Below are 21,020 nucleotides of genomic sequence, written 5' to 3' on the forward strand. Positions count from 1 at the left end.
GGTTTCTCAAACCCTAAAATTTATTCGGTCCATGAACCGCGAGGCCCATTTCAATTATACGGCCTCATTCTGGTCTTGTCAGAATTAAAATTTTCAATTGTATGCAAATATCACGTCTACTTATAATTCGTAAAATACTCCTCCCTCTGAGTATGGACGACTGGGACCAGTGTCCTGAAAAGCACAAATCGGTCTTAAGCGACGAGAAAACTTCTAGCGCTTAAGACATTAAACTTGATGCTTAAGCGGAATTTTAAGCAGGTTCATAAGCGGATAAATAATATTTATTTAAAATTTTATATATAATAATAATATGTGTAATACTAAAATAATGAAAATAAATAAAGTATCAAGAATATAAATATAATTTTTTTAAAAAAACTTATATATTTTTATTTTTTAATCAAGATCATTATTTTATTAAAATTAAAATTAATATTAAAAATTAAAAAATTTGATAAGTCAAAATCGGTTTGACCGCTTAATGACCGCTTAATTACCGCTTAATCCGTTTATAAGTCCGTTTAATCTTTAAAAACGCTTAATTCTCCGATTAGTATTTAAAAATATTATTATTAAACGCATTCCGCTTAATAAAATAATGGTCCGATTCCGCTTAAAAGGCCGCTTAATGCGCTTTTCAGAACACTGTTGGGGACAGAAAGTTTGGCACACATTTTAATATTTTTTTTAAGTATACGTATATAAATTATTTTGAATTTTTTTTGAATAAAAATTTAATATTTAAAGTTTAATATAGAAAGATAAAATTTTTAAAATAAATTACAGAATTATACTTTATATTCACCTTAAAATATGTGTCGAGTGTTAAAAAAACATGTAGTGAATTGAATGCGATAAAAGGAGTATAACTTTTTAACTTATGTCATACTAGGTAAAAAATATTGGGGGTTTTTAAAATACATTTTTTAAATAAAAAATTTGATTATATATATTTAAAAATATAATTTTTATGTTACATTTTCGAAAATACGATTTGCAACTTCTACAATATCCAATATTTTACTTTATATTTTATCAAAACTGGTTTTAAGGTTAATTCAGTTTAAGGATGGAAAAATTTTCCAAACATATTATCTAATCGAACCGACCCAATGATTCTTGCCGAAACCAATTTTTACTATTTAGTTACAGTTTGATTTTGATTTTCAAAAATTAATTAAATTTGGTTCGGGTTTGATTTTTAGACTAACCGAACTAAAATGCAACCCAAATATCTGAAACCCTGTCCAAGACAAATTAAAACGAAACTTGATAGGACCCGTTGATATATTAAATTTATTATACTTCATTATATAATTACATAATACATATATAATACATAATACATATATAAAACTGAGAAATAATTATATATTAATTTAATATAACTGAGTAACTCGAGTAACTAAATATAAACAGTTCAAATTAATTAACTGAGTATATATCATTTCACCTTTCATATTAATATATCTTCTATATATAATTGGAGAATAAGGGGATAATATTCAAATTAAAATATCTCATTTAAAAGACTAAACTACCCCTATTTTAAATATTTATATAAAAGATGTGGTTTTTGAGAATTAACTCGAGATATTTCTTTCACCTATACAACCTCATACCACTATAACATATTATCACATGTGTTTTTTATCATACACATAATATATAAGTGTGTTAAATGAATATTTTATTTAACTTTAAAGATAGTTACTTGAATATTTGTACACTTAATTTCAAATAATTGAATTACAGATATAAAGTTAGGCATAGTACATAAATGGATTATTATCTTATTTATTAATCATTTTTTAGTTTCAAAATATATCTCATATATTTTTAACATATTTTATTATAAAAAGTAATTAAAATGTACATATATAATTTATTTATTTTTTAAATAGAATCGCTTACAGATAAATAATTTATATTTGTATTACATATTTAGATAAGTTCGAATTATAATGAGTCAATGCATTTTAGTTTATTTCGAATTCGAAATCAGAACTTGGTCCATTGTTCAAAAATTACTCGGAATTTGACTACATGACTCGGTCGAAAAACATCATCACATTATACCTTTACTAAATTTAAATTACAAACTCGATGATAATATCTTACCAATAATGAAAAATTGTTTAATATCTTATATTAATATAAATTAATGTGTTTGAGGTCTTTATAGGATTAAATCAATTGATTATTTGTATTAAAATTACTAACTTCACTGGTAGCGCATTATTGTTTCTGGGATTTGTCCCGATTTTAAGAATATTCGAAATTTGATATGAGATCTCACGAGATTTTTTAAAACTACGATGATATATTAAATCGATTTATTTTTTATTTTTCACTTTAAAAAACTAGCTTTTTAAAAAGAATTATTTTGGATAAACAATATTCATTGATCAAGATAATATTGTACAAATATTTTGAATTATTCAAATAAAAGATATATATATATATACACACTATATTGTAGCGTTTGATTCAATGCATTATATATTATATAAAGAATATATATATATATATATATATTGATCAATAATTTAAAAGAAATTAATCAGTTCAACTGATATTTATAAAATTTTATCGAATTGAAAAATATTTAATTTTAGGAGAATTGTATACAATGTTATCAAATTATTATATAAAGAAATATCAGAGTCGTAATGAAAGAAACTTAAAAACGGTTTAAATAGCGATATAATTAAAAAAAATCATTCGAATTCTTGAAAAAAATCATGAATATCAATAATAAGTCTTTACAATATATAATTTATTTTTATGTTATAATCATGATTGATACTCGGTTGCGTAAAAATGAATATGTATTATTTGTCAGTGGTAATGTGAATACCATATATAAATTATAGCAATTTATTTATTACATAATTTTAATTTTTGAATAATTATAAATACAAGTAATCAATTGTCGCACTACATGTTAATAATGATTATACATGTACATAATCATATATTTAACATATAAATAATTTAAAATATCATAATTTACTAAGAAATGTGACATACGATTATTTACACACACACATAACTTAATCTTATTTCTTTAACAATAGTGTAAATAAAAAACTAACATTTTCTCATACATACATACGTTGAATTTCAAAAATTAACATTTCATTAAAATCAACTTTTATATTAACAGTAATGTAAATTTTACATTATTGTATATTATGATTGCAAGTCATCCTCACTTCAGTTGTGCATTTTTTTATCCTTTTAAATTGAGTAAGTTAATTGTAAGTTAGTACTGAACTCAGTAATAATATAGAACACTACATATAGTTTATTTAAATAAAATTCAATTTTTTTTCTCAACTATGTATTCAACATATATGTTAATTTTTAAGTTTTTCTTTGTAAACATATTAAAGGCATCCTACAGATTAAGTTTAGTCATTTCGTTTTAAACATACACTGACTGCCCTGTTTATATTCATTCATTAAATACAAATTATACAACACAAATAAGAATATATATATATATATAATATTGCTTAATGAGCTAAACGTTGTGTAATTTGGTATGTCTTGTATGAAAATCAATTTGTATTTGATATACATTAGAATTTGTACAACATTTACAAATAAGAAAATAACTAAGAGCAACTCCAACAATCTCCTTACTTTTTCACTACAAATAATATAAATAAATGAGCTCCTAATTATTTAGAACCCAAAATCAAACAATTTCTCCAACAATTATCCTTAAACTCACTCTCTATCTATCTTTTTACTCATTAAAGTCATTTATGTCAAACAGACGGGTAAGAAAAATATAATATAATAATAATTGAGGATGGGGTATTGACTCGTAAAAGTGAGAAAACATTCGAAGCTCCTAATGTTATAGAAAGGGACAAGGAGCTTGTTGGAGAGAAATTTTATCTCCATTTCTTCAAAATTTGACTTAAGAGCCAAAGAATATTATAATTTCATGATACTAAAAAATTTCTAGAAAATGACTCGTGCCTTACTCGGGTTATTATGCTAGTTTATACTTAAAAGGAAGAAGATAATTTTATTTAAAAAATTGAACGTTTTTATTTTCATTTATAAATTTTGTACATTTAGTTATTTAAATAATTCAAATAACAATATTTTTATTTGAAATAGCTCATTATTTTTCTAATAATTTACAAATTTTAATCATTTATCAAGTTCTATTCAAGTTTGTCAAATGATTTAATGATAAGCAACCAATCTAAGTACTCAATATTCCTTCTTTTTTTAATCACGAACTATTGATGTAATTTCTAAATTTAATTCTGCATATTTTTACTTAGTTATGTTTTGAGGATATTTTTATTTTGGATTAAAAGACCTTTTAATGACCTTCTTTGTTAGATTTTTTTTCTTTTAGTATTTTCATAGAGTTTTCAGGTTTTGGTTCAAATTCGAATCGACAGGGATTTGGTTTCCGAATTTTGGATATCATTCGATTCGGGTTTGATTTTAATTAAAATAATTCAATGTAATTTTGATTTTTGTAAACATGATCAGACTGATCCGTTACCATCCCTAATTCGGTTGCAAACTTAAAATGCAAATAATGCAATCTTATAATTAACTTTTTCAAAATTTGAAATTAACTTCCATGATAGGTTATAGAGGTTACAAATCTTATTTTTTTTAAAAATGGAACTTAAAAATTATTATTTTTTTAAAAAAGTTTAAAAAAGAAAGTATCTTTAAAAATAAGTTTAAAAATATAGATATTTTGAGTAATTTCCTGAAAATATATTCAAAAAAGAATTATACATATTAAAGGCATACCCGCATCTTAAAACTTAAAACAAGTCAGCTGAAACAAAGATACTATAATCATTAGGATAACCTTTGTTAGGTCCGTAATCAACTGTAGAGGAGCGAATATAATTTATGCAAACAATTCGATAAAGTTTTAACAGAATCAACGGTTTTTATATTAATCTGATAAAAACTGTTACACAAGTACTCTCTCAAAGGATAAATAATTATCCTTGAGAGCTGCTACAATTATCCTCGAGAGCTGCTAAGTTATATGAAATATATTACAATTCGTTAACGCAACTCATAAAGAGTAAACCTAATATGTGCTTATATAGTGCACAGTTACACAATCAATAAGGAATCCTATTCTATTACAATAAGGAAACCTAATACATATCCATGTATGATTGCTTCTGAATAAAGTTCTTCACCGCCTTGAATTCTGTAATCTTTTTCCTTCTCGAATATCTACTAAAGTGACTAAGTCCTGATGACATCAACTGCTGATCATCAAGTACTGATGAACAAGTACTGATGACGTCACCTTCAGTAAATATTGATATTAAGTCCTTATAGTTTATATCCTGATATCATTAATTATATCTAACAATCTCCCCCTACCTGTGCATTATGTAATAATATACAAGTTCTAATTGATGATGTCAAAACTATCTAAATGCAGAAATCAAATAAACATATACAATCTTACAGACAGTGATTATTAGACTTTATTCTTCATTTTGAACTCTAACACAGTCTAGAGTTTCTTTAAGAAACTTCCTCAAAAGATTTTCTTCCATTACATCCAAATACCATTACATCCTATGTTTGTGTTCTTTCAGCTCATCTGTTGATTCATCATTCCGGTAGATGGTTGCCCTGAGGTCATGTAGCTTTGAATTTTCAAGTGATAGATCATCCAGTTCCTAAAACCCAATCTTCTTTCCTTCAGGATTAAAGGTTAAGACTTCCCTTCCTAGACTAATTTCTATCTTAACTCCTCCAACAGGCATATCAACATCATATTCAGTTTGATCAATGTACTTTGGAATGTAGTTTGATTTATAAGGCATTCCTCTCTGCTTCAACTATATCAGGTTGTTTATAAATGCAGACCATCTGACAGTTACAGGATTGGTTACCTTAAGAATTGTAACAACAAGTTCTAATTCCAACCATGGTTTGTCTCTCAGTTGTTCTTGAGTCAACCTTAATCTTCTCGCAGACTCCATAAAATAAATCATTTTCTCCAACAAGATCAATAACAATTTGTACTGATATGATCTTCTGTAAGTCTTCAAGCATCACAATGTCTCCAATTTCTGTCATATTTGCATGCTTTCTTAGAATCAAAGCATCACCTATAGATGGATCAACATTTAACCTTCCCAGACTACTTGTGATTCCAGGTTTTCTAGCATGAGAACTTCCACTGTAAATCTTTTTTAATGTTTCAGAATAATCTTTTCTAGGTGCAGGTTTCTTGCTCCCCCACAGCAGCTTCCACTTTTCTTCAAAAGTAAGCTCTGCCTTATCAGAGTTTATATTTTCAGAATCAGGATCTGATAACTCAGCTTGAATTGGGTTTGAAAAATTAATAACATGAGTAGTATCAAAGGTTGTGATTGGTTGAACAACAACATTTATTTCTTCATTAACTTGAGTAATGTCAGAGTTCAACTTCAGTTTTTCGGCCCAGTCAGCTCGACGAATCTTTCTTCTTTGATGAGCTTGACTAACTTCTTCTTCTTCAACGATTTCTTCAGTATCAAAAGTTTGAGCTACTGTATAGACTGCATCTATCAGCATTTGATGTTTAGGTGCCTTAAATACTGATTTCCTCTTAACAACAGTTTTGGATTTAGACTTTGGAGGGTTAGAGTTCTCTCCTATCTTCTCTTTCCCCTTATGACTTCTGTCAGCATTTAAGATTTCTTGAGACATCAGAGATCTTTCAGCATCTGCTTGACTTACCTCCCTTATAACTACCCCTTTGGTTGGTTTGTTAGAAGGATCATCTTTATAAGGATCTTGAGAGATAACAGCAACATCAACATTTGTTGTCTTCATAGAATTTTTTGAACTCTTCTTTCATCTACCTTAGCTGTTTTAGATCAACTCCTGGGTTTTCTTTCTCAAATATTCTTCTACTCACCTCACAATAAAATGCTTGAATCTTTTGGTCCTTGTAGAACAAAGTTGTTTTCCTGCCTTTCACTTTCATAGTTTGAAGATACTGACTTGCTTCTACACCAGCTTCTATCTCCATAATGCCTTGATCATCATCAACAGTTGTGACTTTCAGAGTTTGTTGAGTAGTTGTAGTCACAGTTAGTTCCTTTGATTGTTGAATTATTCTTTTACTTTTCCTACTACCTCCACCTTTCTAGATTGAGTTCTAGTGGATTTTGATGATCCACTAGTTCCAACTAGATCTTCTCCTCTCCTTTTAATAATATCTTTCATTCCTCCCTTATCTCCACCATCAGGATTTGTGTCATCAGCATCTTTCAAAGTCAGCCGTTTGCATTTAGATTTATCAATCTACTCCCCCCTTTTTGGCATCATCACCAAGTAGTAGAGAAAGAATCAGCTCCATTGAATTTTGAACCTCATCAAGTTGTCCAGGCATTTGCTCTTGTTTAGCTTCCAATCTAGCCTGATTGGCTTCAATCTGAGTCTGTCTTTCAAGAATTGGTCCAAGTTGTTTCTGTATCTCCTGATGAGTAGTCAGCTTTGTAGCCAGGAACGATTCTTTGATTTGATTGATTTAAGAAGTGGTGACTTCCTGAGCAGTATGAAAAAATCTTACTAATAGAGTAGATGCTTTCAGAAGATTAAGCATATCAGGATTCTGAATGGTCTTCTCAGTTGTATCCAGATGATCAACAACATAGTTCTTTAAAATATGATAGTTAAAATCCTTCCATTTCTTGTTCCAGATATCATCAAAAAAATCATGTTTCTTCTTAGCATCTAACTCTTTCAGCTTTTGTTGCCTCACATGTGTAGGCATATCTTCAGGGAAGAAAAGATAATCCTCAGGATCTATAATAGCATTTTAAGTATTAGCTTCTACACCATTATTAGATTTTGTCTCATGGACAGATCCTTCATTAACATCTGGATCTTGAACTATCTGTTGAACTTCATCACCAACTTCAACATTTAAGATATAATCAGAAATTGAGGCTGTATGTAATCCAGCTGCTTCAGAAACTTTCATACCATTAACATTTAGCTCCACATCTTCAAGAATTGTAGACAGATGAGTTGGAGCTTTGGGATTTACCTCCAGAACCTCAGTACATGTGGAGTGCTGTGGTGATCCTGAAGTGAATAGATCTTTATAAATGGACTGTTATGCTACTACATCTTCAACAACAACAAGGAGAAAATCAGGTGATGGAATAATAGAGTGAATGGACTGCTTGAAAGTATCAGTACTTAGACCTGCAGAGAAATTATCAGCACTTGGTACATCAGAGTTAAACCTAGGGTCAACAGACTATTATTCAGCAGCTGTTTCTTTTATACTTTATGCACCTGAAAAATATAACAACACTTAATCTCTATGTTCTTTTAAAGTAGTTTCACTACTTCTCACATCACACATCTCATAACTTTTAATAGTTAGAGTTTCCTCACAAGGATTACCAAATCCTGACTCTCATCTACCTCTCCTTTTTCTAGGAAGGATCCTGCCTCTCTTTATTTCTATTTTTCTCTAAAAAATTTCACACAACTCACAGAAATGGCTCAGATAAATATGCAATCCTACAAAAATAAGAGGTGGCTAAAGAAAGGTTGTATATGTTCATACAACTAGAGGTAGTCCTTAAATAAGGTCTAGATATAATCATACCAACATGATTTATAATATGAAAAATAAATGCTGATAAGACAAAATCAGTATTTAAAGTAAATGCTGATAAAGTGAAATCAGTATTTATACCTTGTGAATCTGAAGATTAAGCTTCTGTGCAAACATTCAGTGGATGAAGTGATAATATATCAGTAGATGGTGGTGATGGGTGAATTTTGCCTTCAACATCTATTACTAGTGTCACTGCAGCAGGAGTGAAGCCTTCATTGAAACTTTGATGCAATGGTTCTTTTGTTGCTAGAGAATCAGGAGTTGTTGGATGACGTTGACACCCAGGTTCTTGTGTACTCTTCTCCATAATTACAGTGTTGAACTCCTTTGCAGGCTCTTCTTGAAAAGTAGATGTCTGACTGAATCTTTCAGGATCAAACTGCCTACAGAAGTCCTTGATCTAACAGACTTCTGCATGAATTCTGGCAGTTTCTTCATTATGCCATTGTTAAATGGACTTTTCACCAAGAGGCACTTGTTCTTCAAAATCCGCTGCACTACTTTGAGGTGCAGGTTCTTGTGGGATTGGATCAAGAGTTGTAACTGATGTATCCCTTTGAGATACAGGTTCTTGTGTGCTTGATCCACGGAAAAGACCTTTCCCTTATAGCCTCTTGACAGTTTCTTCAACTTGCTCATGAGAGATCTCCCTTCCTCTCTTCCTTTGCTGCTTCATAGGAGAACTAAACAAATTCACATGTGCATCGGGATTTGATTGAAAATCAGAATTTGGTGTAAATCCCCCTTGTATCTCCTCAGCAATTTCCTATTTGATCTTGAGCAAGTTCTGATTATAGTATGCTTTGACCAGTTTCCTTTTCTTTATTCTTGGGCTTGTACCAGCATCAGGATTTCTGGCACTTTAAATAGCATCAGTAGCTGTGCCCTTCTCAGTTGGTAGTACAACTGGTCTTGGAGAAGAATCAGATGAAAGGTTTGGAAATTTATAAGTAAAGTGGCATTATCCTCATCTGAATCTGATTATAGTCCAGCAAGAACAAGTTTCCTCCTAACAGATTCTGAAGGTTTAAAAGAATGAGAAACTTGTGTTGCTTCAACTTTTGACTTTGCTACATCAGGATTTGTAGCCCTCTTAGCCAATTATTTCTTTCTTTTTACAACAAGTGTCTTTTGGGAGACACCTGAGGTGGCTTCTGTTTAATTTAAGGGAAGAAATATGAACACTGTGGTCAGGAAAAAGGTTGGATATGTCATGTTCCATAGTGTCATGATTTTGAAAATTTTATTTGTTTAGGCATTTTGTTAGACAAAAATACCCACAAATCATAATACTCATGAGATTAACAAAAAACCTTTTATCAATTGATTCTTTGACATCAATTGCTCCTTGATATTTTTTATTTGTTCTTCAGTTGTCATATGTAATTCAAGTAGAAATCAGTTTCACATGCATTATTGAAATATTCAGAATTTAAACATGCATTGCAAAATAGAAGATGAACAGTCACAAGTTGTAAAGCACTTAAGAGTAAAAGAATAATTAACATGCATCACACTTTTAAGAGAAATTAAGCAACATATTTTCATTGATGATAGAAGATGAGTAAAAATTACAATTATCGAATAATCCTAACTCCTAAAAGCTAGAATCTACTCGATCTTCATCTTCTTTGCAGCATGCTCCTTCTGCATCGCTCGGTGATGGAAGATGTGAGACATAGAGACTACAAGAGAAATTAGCTTCTCTTGAAGCTCTAGAGCTGCCAAGCGTTGCTGCTCTGCCTCTTCAGCCAGTCAATCCTCTTCAAACTGGAGTTCCATTGTAAAGAGGTGCAACTCAAGCTGATCATCCCAGCAGAGACAATAAAAAAACCGACATTAAAATTTCAGTCGGGTGGAATATTTGACCATCAATAAGGACCCTTAGTTGAAAAGGGTTAAAATAAAGTCTTCCTTCCACAAGATTGAGGACTGGAACATATACTCCATGCTTACGAGTACAGAAGTAAGCCATTGGAATGAAGAAGAGGAATTTGAATATTGGATTTAGAGCTTAGGTATGGAGAGATTACTAAGAGATAGGAAGAGTGATTTTATTTGTGAGAAGTGTTGTGTGTTTATATAGATGAGAAAGGAGAAACAGAAGAGACTCTTTGTTAACAGTGTAATAATTACTGTTGAATAATTACTACCGCATGCATGATCTTATGTGTATCTAGGTAAAAAGCAAAGTCTATTTACTAAACTCCTATTCCTAATATAAAACAAATACTCAATCATTTTTAGAGATATGTACGTCATTAGTTACCACAAGTAAGCAATTAATAATTACTTACCCACTAACTCACTGTTTATTCAAAATACTGATTAAATATTTATTTTGAATAAATTCAAAACATTATCAGAATATAATAGTCAATCAGAGTTTGACTAATATCAGTATTTAAACACGTGCTTTCAGGATTTATTAGTCAACTCACCTTTGACCAATATCAGCTTTTAATCACACAATCGAAGTTTAACATGCATACAGTATCAGGATTTACTAATCAGGAAATATTAAGCATGTTTACATGGCATCATAGTTGAATATACTGATCAGAATTTAACAAAACCTGATACACAGAGAAGATACCACACTCTGATTTGTTCTTTGGTCTTGGCATAAGAGTCCAGACTTTGTTCCTTTTAAATTCATTAAGCTCCTCTTGCATTGCCGTAATCCAGTCTGCATCTTGAAGAGTTTCTTACATTATCTTTGGTTCAATTTGAGATAGAAAATATTGGTAGAGACATTCATTTTGAGCGGCTTTTCTAGTTCTTATACCACTATTAGGATTTCCAATGACTAAGTCAGGTGTGTGTGACTTAGACCATTTTCTTGCAGATGGCAGTTGACTTCTTAAAGAAGAACCTCCCCTTTGATCTATGAACTCTCTATCATTTCTTTGACTTGTACCACTATCATTTCCTGATGCTCCCCCTGAATCAGTATTTTCAGTGTTATCAGTATTTGACCCATCAGTATTTGAGGAATAAGAGTCTGATAAATTATTTATTGAGGTTCCTTGAGTTGAATCACTTGTAGAAGACTCTGGATTTGAATCATTTTTCTCCCCCTCAACATGTGCTTCAGTATTTGCAGAATTTCCACTGTCATGTGGATCATCAGAGTTCGAAGTGATATCAGGATTTACTGTATCGGAATTTGTCAGTGTATCAGGATTTAACTGTTCAGCATACGGTACTTCATTTTCAAATCTCAACTCATCATGGTCATCTACATCTTCTAGACCTGTAATCCTCTTATCATCAAAAGATACATGTATAGATTCCATGACTGTCCTTGTTTTTAGATTTTAAACTCTGAAGGCTTTTATGGATAATGTATATCCCACAAAAATGCCTTCATCAGCTTTTAGATCAAATTTAGTAAGCTGTTCTGGATAAGTTTTGAGATCAAAACACTTGCAGCCAAAAATGTGAAAGAACTACAAATTTGGCTTTTTTCCCTTCACCATCTCAAATGGTATTTTTTCATGCCTGTTGATCAAAGTTGCATTTTGTGTGAAGCAAGCAGTTTGCACAGCCTCAACCTAGAAGTAGGTAGGCAATCTTGCTTCCTCTAGCATGGTTCTTGCAGCTTCTATGAGAGTTATATTCTTTCTTTCAACTCCATTTTGTTGTGGAGTTCCAGGAGCAGAAAATTCTTATTTTATTTCCTTGTATTTACAGAACTCTTCCATAGCACTGTTCTTGAATTCAGTTCCATTATCACTTCAGATGATCTTCACTTTATAAGTTGATCATTTTTCCAGTTCTCTCACATGATCAAGAAGAATGGATGGAGATTCATCCTTGGTGTGCAGAAAGTACACCCATGTGTATCTTGTATATTCATCAACAATTATAAGTGCATACCTCTTCTTGGAAATAGACATAACATTGACTAGACCAAAGAGATCAATATGAAGTAGATGATATGGTTCAAGAATAGAGGATTCAGTTTTACTCTTGAAAGATGTTCTCCTTTGGCTTTCTGGCTTGAGTCACATAAGCCATCAGGAGTAAATATTGTATTGGGCAATCCTCTTACAAGATCTTTCCTCACAAGTTCATTGATGTTGTTAAAATTGAGATGATAAAGTCTTTTATGCCAGTTCCAGTTGTCTTCCATAGATGCTCTACTAAGTAGACAAACTTATGATTCATCAATATATGTGGAGACCCTGGCTTCATATATATTACCATGTCTTATACTAGTCATTGCAATTTTGTCATCAGACTTACTGACGATCTTACAATGTTCCTTATAAAATTTCACATGGTAACCTCTATCACAGATCTGACTCACACTGGTCAAATTATGTTTGAGTCCTGTAACTAGAGCTACATCTTCAATGATGACATTTCCAATTTTGATGTTGCCATATCCCAAGATTTTTCTTAAGTTACCATCTCCATAAGAAACACTTGGGCCAGCCTTCTCCTTAAACTCTGATAGTGGGGATTTATAACCATTCATGTGTCATGAGCATCCAATGTCCAAGACTAGAGAATTTCTCATGTTACCCTGCAATCAATATTTAAATCAGTTAGTGTTTTTAAGGACCCAGACTTGCTTGGATCCTTTGGACTTTTTAAGTTTGCTAACATATGCTGTTGTGCAAGACATGCCTGTATCATAACAAGACTAAGTCATATTGACAACCCTAAGATTAGTTGTATTGTAACCTTAATCTGTAATTTATACTTGTAACACTTAATGTCTGTAAAATGTAAATGGAGCAGACTGGAGCATTTTTCCCTAAACAGTGTCAAGCCTAAGAATTCTATCTGGAAGAAGATCAAGAAGGTCATGCCTCAGAAGAATTATGAAGAAGCTTGGAGTTGAATAATTATGTTTGGTGAAAAACATTCTAAGTCAAGATCTCAACAAGTCACATAATTAGTGTTATAGAGAAGTCATTCGAGAACTCAGAAAGACCTATCGAGAACTCAGAAAGACCTATCGAGAACTCAGGAACTGTCTATCGAGAACTCAGAAAATGATATTGGAGATATCGATAAGTCAGATACCCATTCGAGAACTCAGAGATATCGACAAGTATACATTCATTAGAGAACTCTAAGTTATCGATAAGCCAAAGTCCATTAGAGAACTCTGAGTTATCGATAAACCAAAATTCACTACAGAACTCAAAGCTGTCGATAAGTCAAGTCAACAATGAAGTTTCAGAGATATCGACAAGCCAATATGCCTATCGAGATGTCGAGTTCTCTACAGCTTAATTGGAGATCTCGAAGTGAAGAAATTTCTCTAAGTACAGAATTGCAGAACAGTTAAATATCCAAGGTTGCAAATCAACAAACAATTCACTTAGCTGAATTGACAAGTCTACAAAAAGCAGCTTGAGAGATGTGCAAGATTAATGGTAAAGATTAACTGACAGAGGAAGATTAAAGTAAACACGGGATGCTAAAGATATACTAAGCCAGAAATGGAAGATTTGCTTTTCTATAAATAGAAATGACAAGTGACAGTTTAGAAAAGTTAATAGCATGTTTATTATCCACTGTGTAAACCAGCAGTTAACTGAGTTATAAAGTTAACACTGGTTCTCTAGTTAGAAGTAACAATTGAGATCAAATTTCTTGTATTATCTCTCAAGAAAGAAGCTAAGTTCTAAACCAATAACTTAGAGATTTTGTAGCAAAATACTGCTTGATTTTTAATATAAAATTAAATGAGTTTTGAAGATCTTTGTTCTACATATTTGCATTGTTATTTATGTTTAACATCTATTCTACAAAATCATTGATAACAACCAACTGCTAAACCCAAAGTCGATCAAAAAGTAAACATTTAAGCCAAAAAACATTCACCCCCCCCTCTGTGTTGTATTCATATCTAACAAGTGGTATCAGAGCAAAATCTGAAAGTAAACAGATTAGATATTGGAAAAATGAATACACAGAAAATTAGTAGTATCAAGATTCCTCCCTTTGATAAGGCCAACTACACTTTATGGAAAAAGAAAATGTTGTTGTTTATAAGAATGACCAATCACCTTTACATTCAGATCCTAAAGAATGGGCCCTTCACTCCTATGGTTAGAGTTGAGGAAACCACAGATGGAGACATGGTTATTCCAGCTCATTTTGCTCCCAAAGATGCCTCTGAGTATACTGATATAGAAAGAGAGAAAGTTTCCCTAGACAGTGCTTTGCAACTGATACTAATTGAGTCACTTGACAATGTAATGTATAATAACATTGTCAACTGTGATACTGCTAAACAGATCTGGGAAAAGATTGAGATACTCTGTGAAGGAACTGAGGAGGTTAGGTCAAATCAAAGAAGGATATTGATTTCTCAGTATGAGGGTTTTATGGCTAAACCAAAGGAAGGTATTACTGATGTGTTTGAAAGGTTTAATAAGCTGATAAATGACTTGCAGCTTCATGATAAATTTTATGATATTGAAGAAGTGAATTTGAAGTTCTTGCTTACGCTCCCTGATCATTTGGAACAAAAGATCTCTGCAATCAGAGAAGGAAGGGATTTGAGTAGAATCACACTGGAAGTGCTCTATGGGGTTCTGAAAACTTATGAACTTGAAATGATTCAAAAGAAATCATTAAGGGCTGGTCAAGGATATGTAATGGATGGCTCAAGTGCACTGATTGTAAATGATAGCCAAACCTCTAATGATGAGCAAAGATCCCAAACTCCAGAAATTTCTACAAGTGAGAAAAGAGTCAATGACACTAAAGAGCAAGTCATACTGGAATTGGATGAAGAAGATGAGTTCTATACTCTTGATGAGCTTGATGAGCTAGACAAATCAATGGCTTACTTGGCTAGAAAATTCTCTAACATTAGAGTGAAGAAACCAAGATTTTTCAAGAGCAAAGGACAGTCCTTCAACAAAGACAGCAGTTGGAAAGGAAAAGGGAAGTACACTTCTGATAGCAAAACTGGCTACAAAACTGGATCTGTTGACAGATCAAACATAAGGTGCTTTAACTGTGATGAGTTGGGCCATTTTGCTACAGAATGTAGGAAACCCAAGAAGGCAAAGAAAGACATAGCCTATCTTGAATTGGAAGCAAAGTATGATGCTCTTCTAAAGAAGCAACAGGGGAAAGCTTATATTGCTGAGGGCAAAAGCTGGGATGATTCAGATAATGATGAAGATGAAGAAGTTGGAAACTATGCACTCATGGCCTTGGAGCAAGGAGATTCTTCATCATCTAAATCACAGGTACCAACTCTTACCACAATTGATTTAAATATGAGTCAATATAAGGAAACTGTTGAAAAGATGAGCACAAAAATGTTCCACATTCATACAAGCATGGTTGCTGCAAATGAGGAAGTTAGCAGATTGAAAAAGATCAATGAAAAACTTGAGAGTGAAAAACAAGAGACTGAATTGTTGCTGGTTGAGCTTGATGCTGCTAAGCAAGAAAATGCATACTTAAAGAACAAATTAAAGTGTGCAAGTGAAATTGAAGCAGTATTGAGAGAAAGGCTGGAGAAGAATGAAGTGAAGCTGAAATCCTTCAAAAATGCTTCTGAGTTGATTGGCCAATATCATGAAAAGAACAAGCCATGTGCAAACATTGCCATTGGTTTTGATTATAAGGGTTTGAACAACAAAAAGAAGTCTGTCAGTGTTAGGTCTCAATATGTTTGTAGAAGGGGGGTTGAATACAAACAATACCGTTTAATCGAATAAAATGCGGAATAAAAAAGTGAAACAAAATTCAAGTTAAATAAAACTATTATTAAACTTGAAAGGTGTTACAACAAACGGTATCGTTTACAAGTGATTAATCTCAAATCAATTATTACAAATCTAGAATAAATTCGACATGAACTTTTTCTATTTTTGAAATAAAAAGATCAAATGCTAAAAGCGATTTGAGATTAAGTTCTAGGGATTTCGATCCGCTAGATAGTTACACAAGAACAAGAAAGGTATTTCTAGTGGATTGGATTTAACAATAAATACTAGAAATAAATGATCTGTGAATTTGCAATAAATTCTCTGCAGGTTTCTTTTGTTCTGTGTTCTTCAGAATTTGATATTCAATGCTTGCACTTGAAATGATCTGCTTCTGCTTCTTTTTATAAATCAACCCGAGAGAAAAGAGCTGGCATGACAATCCAATTACCTCAGCAAGACTTTCGGTAGGACTATCCTTAGAACTAGCAAGACAATCAGAATGAACTAGCAAGACTTTCGGTATGACTATTGATTGTCATACCGATTGTCATATTAGTACAAAAGATTGTCTTGCTGAATTAAAACAGATTTTAATCAAATAATAATTCTGAATTAATTAATCAATTAATTCAATTAATCAATAAATTAATCTTTGCAGATTTAATTTATTCTCTTAATTAAATTATATGACTTAATTAATTAATAGAGAATTAATACCAATCTTGAGCAGCAACCATTCTTCTGAAAATCACTGAAAATCACTGTCAATTATGAAGCAATTCCACCACTTCAATGTTGACACTCGATGTACTGTCTGGTTCATGAGTGACTAACTTCCGTGACGTTTCTTCATTCCTTGACCTTGATACTCTTGATTTTCTTCAGACTAAATCCTTGTAATTAATTGATACCCTGACGAGATCTCTGTCACTTGATTAAATCCACAATCTTGATTTATATCACTGAGGCTTGATCAATTTCTTGAGCTTCTTCCAGTGAATTAAGTCATCAAGTCTGTAGACGAACAATGTTACTTAATCCTTTGACATATGTTACTATGAGAGATCTCTTCGATGATATAACCACTAATTACTTGTTACATCCTTATTTGAGTTGAGTTAAATCCTCGAATAAACAAATAGGCTATGACATATGCCTTTTAGTCAGTGACAAAGGAAAATCAACTGAAACTGAGAATGTTCCAATTATTTTGAAGAAAGTTGAATCACCTTTGTTCAAGGCATGTGAGGTGAACTTCAGTGAAAAAGAATTGATCATCAAACATGAGATAGCTGATGAGGACAAGGAAAAGAAAAATGATGAGACAACTCAGACTTCCATCTATATTGAAACACTAAAAGCCAATCAAGAAACTAAGGAGCCTGTGAAGGAGATTAAAGATGAAAAGGTCAAAAAGAAAAAGAAGAATAGAAATGGAAAGATTGAGATAAATAAAAGCAATAATTTTGCTTATGTTGCAGATGCTCCTAGAAAGAGGTGTGAGAATTGTGGATCAATGAATCACCTAACTCACCTTTGTAAAAAGATTTTTAGCAATCCAGCTGAAGGAGTCTGCAAGTACAATGAAGCTAAGGCTAATGATCCCTATTCATTCTGTGACAAGTTTGACTGCATTCCCTGCAACATGAAAGTGATGAAGAGTTTCCACAAATTGAGAATTGATCTCATAGAATCAAAAGTTGGTTCTATATCTGAAAGGGAAAATGCTCAACAGTGTATGAATTCCATTTTATCTGAAAATTCTCATTCTACTTCTGCAAAATCAGTTAACAAGAAGAAAGTGCCCAACACAGCTTGGGTAGCTAAACACACTTAATCCTCATTGTGTGCAGGGCAAAGGAAAGAAGGTCATATGGATTATTGATAGTGGATGTTCCAGGCATATGACAGGTGATAAGGCCCTGCTATCACAATTTGAGGAGATGGCTGGCCCTTTGGTGACCTTTGGAGATAACAGCAAAGGATTCACAATGGGATATGGCAAGATTGTTTCTGAAAATGTTGTCACTGAAAATGTAGCACTAGTTGCTGGATTAGAAGTAAATCTTCTAAGTGTTAGTCAATTTGTAGATAGAGGTTTTCAAGTTGTTTTCAACAAAGAAGATTGTGCTTTTATTAGCAAAAAGACTGGTGAAATTGCTCTTAAAGGAGTAAGAAAGGGAAGCTTGTTTGTTGCAGACTTAGACTCAACAAATAAGGATGGAGTGTGTTATTTCTATACCAAGGCATCAGAAGAGCAAAGCAAATTGTGGCATAAGAAGCTATCTCACTTGAATTTCAAAGCAATCAACACCTTAGTCAAGAAGGAGCTTGTGAGAGACATGCCCAGTCTGGAATTTGCTTAGCTGAGTAGTCTTTAAGAGATTGTGAATCGAGCTGGCAGATTTGAAGACAGTCAGAATTAAAGAATCTTACCTGATGAGGATTGTTGACCACTTGAGGACTAGCCCTGCTGGCAAACTCTTTGAGCCTTTCTCGAAGAACTTCATTCAATTATGAGCTTCTTTTGACTTTGTTGAGAAGAACCCAAATCTCTGACAAAGAACGATTCTCAAAAAGATGAAGTGATACCTTGAAAGATCCTTCGCTCTGACAATATACAAATATGTTCATCTCATTTAGTGATCTGTCAAAGGCAGCTGTGATCCTTGAGACTTCAGTCTTTATAGCATTCATGTACATGTCATTGTTTGGATTAGAGATCTCCAGCTTGTCCAGAAGGTGTGGAAACTGCCTATCATTATTTATGCTCAGCTGAGGCATATCAAGTACTCTCCTAGCTTCATCCCATTTTTCACCAATCTTCAGTCTGACATCTCTTCTCCTTTCTCGAGCCTTAATGTCATGAAGACGTTGCTTTTGAAGAGTTTCTGTTCTTTGGATGTCTTTCCTCATGTCAATGATCTGGGATACCTTTTTGAGTTCAGCTTCTTTTCTTTTCATCTCTGACTGCTGTTGCTGAAACTCTTTCTCAAACAAAGGATCCACTGGAGCTTCCTCTTCCCATTCTCCAAAATTACTTTCCTCCTCAGCTTCAAAGAAACCATCTTTATCTTCCAAGACTGGTTCAGTGGGAACGTCACAAATATCAAAGTCATCCTGTTCTCCACTATAGTAGATATCATCAGGCTTCCCTGTGCCTCCAGCAGACGAATCTTTTTCTTTTCCCTTTTCACTTCTCCCTTTCTTCTCCCCCTTTGTTGAGGAATCCTCTACAGACTTTCCCTTAGATCCTCCATGACCTCCATCTCCTCCCGAGCCTGAGCCTCCACCAGAAGGCCCTTCAAAGAAAGTCCTTTGTTCTTCATTAGGGCAGTGAGAATTTTTGATCATGTAGTACAGGTGCTTCATCCCTTCATTCAGATGTTCCATGCCCGTCTCTATCTTCAGAAATCTGGAAGAATCTAGTGAATGATTCATTTCAACCAAGTCTTCAAGAGAAGTCATTCTTGTATGTAGAGAGCAGAAGTTTGAAATGTCGTCAGCTGATAACGTTGGAGATGCCTGGATTGAGTTAAGCTTTGGTACAACAGATGTCTTCAAATATGATATTTCAGTCCTGATGAGAGCCAGCTAATTATTGACAGAGGTGGAAGAAGAAGACCGTTCAACCACTTGTGCTTTGAATGATTGAGCTTCATCCTGACTTTTTGTAAGTTGTTCCTTGAGATCAGCAATTTGAGCTAACAGATTTTCAGTGTTTGTGTCTGTGTGTGCGCTCACCTGAATATCTCTTCTGTTTAATTCACTCAACTCACGTGCTTGTGTATCTCTCAATATAATTGCTCGTGAGGAGTCTTCCTGAGGCTGATCTTCTATACCTGCATTTAAAATCACCCTAGCCTCTTCAAGAGAGGTCAGTGGTGGTGCAATGGGAATTCGCGAGTCCCGATCCTCAGTCAAACCTATCTTTTCATGTGAAATAGATGTCTGAATTACTTCAGGGATAAATTGACCGAGTTGCCCTCCACTTTCTTCAGATAAATCTGCGAGTGGAGAATCCCGTGAGGGAGCCAGAGGTGTTGGATCTGGAAGGGGAGAAAATGACTCTATTAAAGGTGGCTGAGAGTCAGATTTTCCCTCAGAAGCATGTGACTGCTCTTCTGCCGTAACTATGGCAGGCACTATAACCGACTCAATGTGCACTCCTCGCTCCGTGTCCTGAGTATCATCTACTGGTCTGTATGATTCCATTGTGAGTAATGGAATTGTGCTTGACTCAGTACAGGATGCCATGGCCCTATGGCGAATTTCAATAGATTCATCCTGTTGAGAGAATGTTTCTAGTAACTGTTCAGTGGCCATTTCAAAGTCCATGTCCTGTTGGGAGGACAAGGATGGGCTTTCAGATGCCTCAGTAAATGTTCTTCTTTTCTTGGGTGGAGGCAGAGCTGAGGGTTCATTCACATCCACTAACATACTACTTCCTACTAACCTTCTAGGCAACATTTTAGACAGTGGGGGAGAGGTTGAGATAGGTTGTGACTCTGTGTTTAGCTCTATGACCTGGGATTGAAGCTGTGGTTCTACAACTTCATGGTCAGTCCTATCAACCACTGGGGGTCTTTCAACAGAAGTAGGAATAGGTTGAGTTTGAGGAATTATTACCTGCAGAGGAAGAACATCTGATGTTTGAGCCTGGGTGG

The sequence above is a fragment of the Apium graveolens genome, chromosome 11 (genome assembly GCF_009905375.1).
Source record: "Apium graveolens cultivar Ventura chromosome 11, ASM990537v1, whole genome shotgun sequence".
Classification (NCBI taxonomy): domain Eukaryota; kingdom Viridiplantae; phylum Streptophyta; class Magnoliopsida; order Apiales; family Apiaceae; genus Apium; species Apium graveolens.